This window comes from Saccostrea cucullata, unplaced genomic scaffold (assembly GCF_032062105.1).
Source record: "Saccostrea cucullata isolate Sc308-1 unplaced genomic scaffold, CSIRO_AGI_Scuc_v1 ctg13505, whole genome shotgun sequence".
NCBI classification, from domain to species: Eukaryota; Metazoa; Mollusca; class Bivalvia; order Ostreida; family Ostreidae; genus Saccostrea; species Saccostrea cuccullata.
The window spans coordinates 1-8515 of record NW_026921100.1 but is presented as its reverse complement, the minus strand read 5'-3'; the positions used below and the strand labels follow the sequence as shown (position 1 = coordinate 8515).

The following is an 8515-nucleotide window of genomic DNA, read 5'->3' as shown; positions in this document are numbered from 1 at the left end:
CTTACTTCATTTTAACTCAGAGTGGGTTTTTTTAACGATATGTATGTTACATTTATAGTCTCACTGAAGTTGAATTATCGAAAACTAGTCTTTTTTATTTAGATGAATTCATGCAAACGTTGATTGACAGTTTGCCCCGACAGACTCTCCATAGACATATGAACCACTGCTCGGTAGTCATAATAAAAGCCTCTTCTGACTTTCTCTCCCATGGCGCTCGCTTGTTTGTGGTTAAATATATAGCTCTGAGTACCAACATAGACACAGTGATGACAAAATAGATTTATTTTGTAGCAATAAATGTCGGAAAAGATTAACAAGTGTTTTCACACGGTAGTTTACAACAGGTATTGTTTTAAATTTTTGAACGAAAAATATTAATCAAAACGTAAAATAAAATATTTTTAACAAGAAAGAACACTTTAAAAAGTTCATTTAAAATACGACGAGCTAAAAAAGTAGCAGTTTAGGGAGATAATTTTCATTTCTCTGTAAAACGGGAATGGCAGTTATGTCATTGTGAAATAGATGTTGTTAATAAAAATATAAATATATTATTATGCAAGTGTTGATGGTGTTTTAAATTGATCAATTTATGTTTTCTGTCCAATTGACAGAAAAAATAGAATAGATTTTAACCATATTATTATGTTCAGGCATGGAAGAAAATTTTTGAAGTGAAGAGTCTGGACAAAAAAATGAAACAATAACATATAATACATATCATATGGATATATGTGTAAAGTTAAATGCACCGTAACAAATAACGTGATTGTATTTCAATTATAATTTATAACAGCAGAATAAACAAGGTGGGGACAAAACATAGAATATATACAATTGTATATAGATAGTAAAGCAACAAAACATGTGGATTTATGAGAAAATCACCGATTGTGTATATTCTTGATATGAAACATGATGTATTTTAGATATAAATACTATATAATCAAATAAAACACTCCTGTTGCTCCAATTTATTCATTTTTCCACAGCATAATTGTCTCTTTCTTAAAGAGGTTGATATGTTGGGTGAAAAGAGAGTTCATGACCTGCAACAGTTTGACCAAGTAAATTATGGCAAGTACTAATGACCCGAAAGAGCCGAGAGCCGACAGGAACAGCGAATAAGGAAATCCGTATGTCTTCGTCTGCTCTATTGCGATTGGCACCAAAGTCGATGCGATTATAGTCCATAGCAGCGAAGCTGAAATAAAATTGAAAATTCTTGACAACCGAAATTCATTTTACATTGTAATTTCAAAATTTAAGGTTACGTAGTTTCCTTTAAAAAAAATCCACATTCTTTTTTGTTGAGGAATCGTTCTTACTGCGAGTTTGCACGTAGGCATAGGCCTTAACGTGATTTTATAAAAAGTACTGTTATCTTTACACGAATTTGTGATTTCTGACGATAGAAAGAGAAGGGTTAACGTTGAATAAGTGTAAGACGAATTTATCTCCATATCGCACATTTTGTCGACGGGCTTGGAACTTTACGCATTCACTTTATCACTTATTACCAACGGTTTATCATAAATAGTTCTTATGTTTTCTGATGAACATACTACAATTCTATCAATTACTAACATTAATCATTAATACCCTCGACCGAGAAAAAGCAAAAGCGTGCGTAATCCGTCTTCAATTGCATCCTGTGCCCATATATCAAATTTCGGAAGGATGAGGGATTACTATAAATCAAAATGCTTGATTAACTAAATACACTTTGTACGTTTATATTTCTATAAGATCTTTATGACGTGTTTGTGTAATAAACATTGAGGGCTTTCTTCACATTTTCCGCGCCCTTTAATTGCGTACAATATGTTCATGAAAGATTTGATACTAGAAGTGAAAGGTACAAACAGAATGTACGTTGACAGATCTCTTTTGACTAACAGAACATTTGTTTACTTGAGTGCAGTTTAATCAATGTCGTCGTTATCCCTAATTTATTATGTAAAGTTCATTTAGTTTTTAAAAAATTACATTTCGGAGCAAAATGGCAACTTTAAGTATATTTTCGGTTCCCTGTCATATAAAGATAACAACTAAATACCTAATCTATTTAACATAAAAAGGTCCATTTTATTCACCACAAGTCCACAAGATGAAACAATAATGTAATATTACAATCCACATAAAAGTCAGCATAAACAGTTTGCACCGTTACAAATGTTAATTAAAATACATTGAATTACTGTTGGATTAATCACTTAACTTTAGAAACATATCACATATTCTGTACGATGTTTCCGCTATCTCATCAAAGCCACGACTAAAAAATGCCCCCCAACTGTTTGACATTCGCTGCGATTTTCATGAATATTTCATTTCAGATCTTTAGAATTCTGTGTTGGTATGCCAATAGAATAAAATTCGGTAAGTTTGATTGATATTTATTAATTTTTTTTTGCATCGCCAATAATACACGGAAACCACAATTGTCTTTTTTGATCAAACACAACATTGTTCTGAATGGAATTTGATGAGCATCAAAATGCATTTTATTATTACTTTTTATAATTCATTGAAGAAATGATTTTCTTGTGTTTTCACCGACCATATAACGTCTTATCAAAAAAAAATATTAATTGTAGTAAATATATTTTTATATTTAAAAAATCGTGTGACTCAAGAAAGATTTACCTGAAATAAAGGTGAACAGAATAGATATCAGAGAAAGGACCGGTCGCTGGTATTTGACGCATATGTTGATGAGGAGAAGAACGCAGGCAAACATAGAAGAAGCAACGGACAGTGTCGCTATCACAATCTCCCTAACTTGGTCAGCATATACCATATCTGTAGAAAGAAGAGGTTAAACAATTTATATAATTGAGCGTTTCCTTCCGTTTCAATAATTTAAATACTTGAAAGTTTGTATTTAAAAAAAGATAAAAATCTATGTTAAAACCTTATTAAAACAATTTTTTGGTTAAAATTTATAATGTGTTCTGAATTTTTTTTTTTCGAAAACTAACGTCATCACATTTAATGATATTTTAAATTTTTATTAAAAACACTTATCAAAAAAACAAAACAAAAAAAAACATACATTGTGGAAAAAAGAAGAACCTATACTCAAATTATTTTATTGAACCAATTTACAGGACTGTAGTGAATAATTTACAAAATTTATCACAAGAAACATGATTTTAACTTCCTAGTGCTCGATATAAACAATTCTAGTTTACATGTAATTTTATTAAAAAAAAATATTCATACCCCCTGCCGCCGTCTTATATTCTTTTTGAATTTCCTGATAAGTTTTTGCCTCGCATTCACCACCATCTCGACATGTAATACAATACCACAGTCCATTTGATTCGTAAATTTCTCCATTATAATCGCTTACTACCCAGGCTGGGGTAGCAAACCCTGTTATTTGTAGTAACGTGCAAACCACGTAACATAGTCCGAGTATAATTGTCACACTTCGTGAAAACATGCTGGAACTTAAAAATAATCCAACGCACCATAACCAAACCACATCACACCATCTTCCAGTGAATGTAATAGCAAGACTGCACGTCGGCGCACAGTTTACCTAGTGTTGTTTTCCTTGACTAAAAATGGCTTCCGTTCCAATTCACCTGAGCGTCATGTCAATCCAGGTCATATATTCTCATTGCTTAATCCCATCGCCTCACCTGTTTATCGTAAATCAAAGTGACGACAAAAAGCCAGAGTACGGTAATTTGTACACACCAATGGTTGTAGAGGAAAAATAATGATTTTGTTTAATCTTCTCTTTTACAGATAGTTGTTGATATACATGTATCCACCTATGCAATGATTGATGAAAGACTGTGTACACAGGCGGATCAAGATTTATGTACATCTAAGGTGTGACACGGAGAGATACAAAGAAATGCAAGGAAAACGTTTGTTTTATTTCATTGTTTCTATTTTGCTAAAATGTATGCAAAAAATTTGACTCCGAGGGAAAAAAATCATTCAAACCCACTGCGAATTCCTTCTTCTAATATGTATTTTTTCATGAATTTTTAAAACATACCCCCGATTTATACCCCTGAGAGATATAGATATGTGTTTAAACAGTTATAAGATAGCGTAAATAAAAAGATATAAAATGTATATTTTTGCCTCTTAAAATCCACAAAGCTACTATTCGCTAAAGTAATGCAATTTAACAACGATAAAATATTACAAGAAACATTCTTCAACTTAATATTGCAAACGATCTCTCCAGGCAAACATGGTTTCCAGATGATCGTTGTGCTTGATAGGTGTTCATCAAAATTCTTTGGTTTTTATATTCTAATAAACATTCATTTTTTTTTTTATTAGCATTGTATTGCAATTGTATTAAAATTTAAAATATGAGTTTTAACACTTAACATGTATATTTTATCTCACTTCAAGTTCTTTGTTTTACTATATAAAAACACCGCACATTGATTTTCTGATACACAGGACAAAATTTGTTTTTACTGAACCTGCACGTATGCTGATTATGGAAAACATCAAGAGCAAAGTATCTTTTTAATAGAGTTTCTATAGTTTAGCTCATCAAAGCTAGAGTTAATTCGACTTAATAAACTTAACAAACTGGCTGTAACACTTAAATATATAAGATATTAGAAATTACACAAGAAAAAAAATAATGAAAGTTAAGTCAAAGAGTATGAATCTTGAGTAACAAATGAAACAAACTCACTAGTGAAATCATATCCAAATAAAAAAACATTTAATTTTCAGCATTACATTTTCTTTAATTGTTTAAAAACATATTTGGAAGTACAGGTGTATATCTTTCTCAGTTTTTTTAAGTCACCTGAGTCACTCAGTTGATATATTGCTATCCGTTTTCGTCCGTCGCCGTGCGTAAACTTTTCACATTTTCGACTTCTAAGAACCACTGGACCAATTAAACTTGCCACAAAGTGTCATTGGGTAAAGGCGATTAAGTTTTTGGAACGAAGGGTCACACCTTCCAAGAGGAGCTAAAAATGAAATAGGAATTAGTGAAAAAAATAGAGGTACTGTGAGTAATGAGCTCACTAAATGATACCCTCCGCCTCCCATATGTATTAAATGGCAGTGTCACAAGAGACACTGTGTGGAATGTTTAATATTAGCTTATTGTACAGGGTTTGGTAAGAGTTATCTTTATTTTGGCATTAGGAGTTATCGTTTATTTCATTTACGCACTATTGGTCACTGAGTTGTATTTGTTCTATTTTTATCAACGTATACTCGTCGAACCCGTTTGAGTAGTTTGGTCAGTCATTTATACTGGGTGTTGGCTAGTGTGTGTCAGATGAGGTCTATGCTGTGAGTTACCTGCCCTTTACCCATGCTTAATGATCTTGGGTGTGCCTTTTATATAACCCATGCTGTGTGAACTTGGGTGTGTTTTAGCTGTTTCCCCTGCTGTGTGATCTTGGGATTCAGGGATGTTTTTGCGGCGTTGAGAGCAAGACCTAGGTAAGCAGTATGGTTTTTATGTATAAAATGCCACAGCTCAGTAAGTTTTTATACTTTACAATATTTTTGTTGTTAGCTTTAAAGAGCAATTTTCTTTGTAAAACTGTTAGCAATATAGAGAGAAATATAGATATTTACGCTCTAATTCATTTACTTGTTAAACGGCAAATACATGTTTTCTTTTGTTATTTGTTTGTAAAATCTAGTATATTGAACAGATATGTGTTTCGAACATTTTATTAGAAAACCCTATGAAAATTGTAGGTGACCAAAATTGTATATTAAGCTTTTGTTCTGGACGGGAGGATTGGTGTACATGGTGAGGATACTTTTGGGATATGGTGGACCGGAAGGGACAATATGGTGGACCATACATTGCGACGTGGTGTGAAGTGTGAATCTGTCCAGTGATGACCATGATTGAACTTTTGGCCGATTTGATATTTATTGTACATATGTAGATAAATTTATTGTTAATTTTTATAAATCTTGTTGTTTCTTGGTATACAGAAGGTCTTACAAAATATTATTTATTTTGGTTTGTAAATTCTGATTTAACGAATCCATCACAACTTGAGGTCAGTTGTGACAGGCAGTGTCCATGTGTTGTTGTGGGAAACCCAAAATATGTGTAAGATCAAAAAGTAAAATAGGAGGTGCACAATGGTGATATGAAATAAAGATTCTGTGACAGTTTCATCAAATTTCATTCAATGGTTTGAGGAGTTGCAGATAAGAGAAAGGTACCCCAAAGCGTAACAGACAGACAGACAGGACATACCGCTTACTATCTATCCTTCCGGTTTTCAAGCAGGGGGTATGATAATGGCATCATTAGAAAAAATCTTATTAAGAACCACTGGGTAAAAGATGAAACTTACGTGGAATCATCCTGAGGTAGTGAATGAAGTTTGCTTAAATCATGACTCCTGGAATTTCTGTGAAATCCTTTCAAAATGCTCTCCTCCTACAGTTTTGGTCTGATTTCAATATTATGTGGCACACAAGTAGACTATACTAAGATACATAATTTTGTTTCGATGAACGGTGTTGCTGTGATTACTAAACAAAATAGAAATTTACGTGAAATACTTTCAAAATGCTAGTTTTGGCCTGATTTTAATATACCCGGTAACTTGGCACACAAGTATACTACCCTAAGTTATATATTTCTGTGTATCAGTTTTTTTATTTCGATGAACTGTGCATGTGTTGCTTAGGTTGCTAAAAATAGAAATTGCTGTGAAATACTAATTATACTGTAAAAACGCTACTCCTCCTACAGTTTTAGTCTATAATATAATGTGGCATGCAAGTAGACCACACTGAGATAATAATTGTCTGTTTTGTTTTTTGATGAATGATGTTGCCATGGTACTTGTAACTAAAATTGAAATTCTGTAATATTTTATTAAAAGCTACTCCTACAGTTGTAGTCTTATTGCAATTTTGTCACAATAAGAGACTTAATCAAGGATCATTATTCCATTTGCTGCTGTTGTAAAGTTTCAAGTCCCAATTGCTACTTTTCTCTTCCTTTGTTATGAATACAAACCAGTAGAGCTACAGTTTCGAAAGTGTTTTCTTGTTTGTCATTGTATTGCAATATACGAAAATATCGATATTTTAGCGCAGCCCTACTTGTTAACAGGGTTTTCCTTTATTTTTCAAGTAGCAGGGGGATTCAAAGGAAGTAGGAAGCACCAGTATGCGAGCGCCAAACGTGAGAGCCTACTAGGGGGTCCAGAGGCATGCCCCCCCACCCCCCTCCGTAAAAGTTTTGAAAATAAGAATCTTAGCCATTTCCAGCGTTTTAGACAAAAAATGTATAATTTAAATAATGAGTAAAAAAAAAAGAACAAAAAGAATTTAAGAATTGATAATTCTGAACACTTTACCATATCATTTTATCAAGGATAACATGAACAAGTTAATATCTTTGATTTTACATGGTAAATATTAAGGTTTTGGGGGGAAGTTTAATGCAATGTTGCAACATGTTCGTGTGCTACCTATGCAAGTTTCTGTTACTCCTCATGTGAAGATATATTTCAACCATACACAATGAAAAGGAAACGACTTTAATGACATTTTAAGAAATTTAAAGAAGAACAACAGCAAATTCACAAAAAATTCTTTCTCTACTTCATGTTCAAAGTCTGCTTCAAGCTCATCGTCTTTGTCTTCTTACTCGTATTCGCTATGAATTTTCTGACTATGCAGTATGGACAAAACTTCCTGAAACTTTTGTTCAATAATCGTAATCTCATCTGACCCAAAACTGGCTTGAGTTGAGAATTGTGTGTTTCAACAACAAACTCAGGTTCAACTGTTTTGTTTTCATTGCCCATTCCCATTTGACCTAATCTGGGAGCTTTCTCTTGTCTTTAGCATACCGTGTTTCCACTGCTTCTTTCATCAATGCTGTTGTGTCCTCAGATACTGTCTTTGGACCGATAATGCTTACATGCATAATTGTCGCTAATATTTTGTTGGATAATCAATTCCTAAGCCTATTCTTAATACACTTTACTGCACAAGCACCTCTATCTCTGGTCAGGCATTGCTAACTGGCATTGACAGAATGATTTTAGTCAGTTTCAGGATGGTCCAAATGGAGTTCTGAACACAGGTAAACGATGGAGAAAGTATTCTGTGGGTATAAAGCTCTGGAAATTTGGCAATGTGGATTTCAGTTTTTCAAGGTGATACCTAAACTGAGCCATTCTGCTTCAAGTGCCAATACTTCATCTTTCTCATACCCATTTTTCATCTTTGTCATCTGATACTCTGTTTGATGTTGCCCAAGAGTAAATAATCTTCCGCTCTCTTGAAGATTTTTACCGCCGAAATATGGCTGAAATATTGCCGATCCGGCGTTGAACAATAACAATCACAATCACAATCTTGAAGATTTTTTCCATCTTGACAATAGGGGACTTTGATTGAAGCATGTCATTTAGAGCATCCTTGGTGTACTTAATACTTCACTCAATCCGAGCATAGTTAAGGGTTCCTGTTTGAAAAGTTCGGCTGAGAGAGACAGGATTGCATGGTA

At 33.2% G+C, this 8515-nt stretch overlaps 1 pseudogene; it reads right to left on the bottom strand.

Annotated features, from left to right (window-relative positions):
- Positions 1 to 267: 267 nt before the first annotated feature.
- LOC134259175 (uncharacterized) lies at positions 268 to 3466 on the bottom strand (annotated as a pseudogene).
- Between the last annotated feature and the right edge of the window lie 5049 nt (positions 3467 to 8515).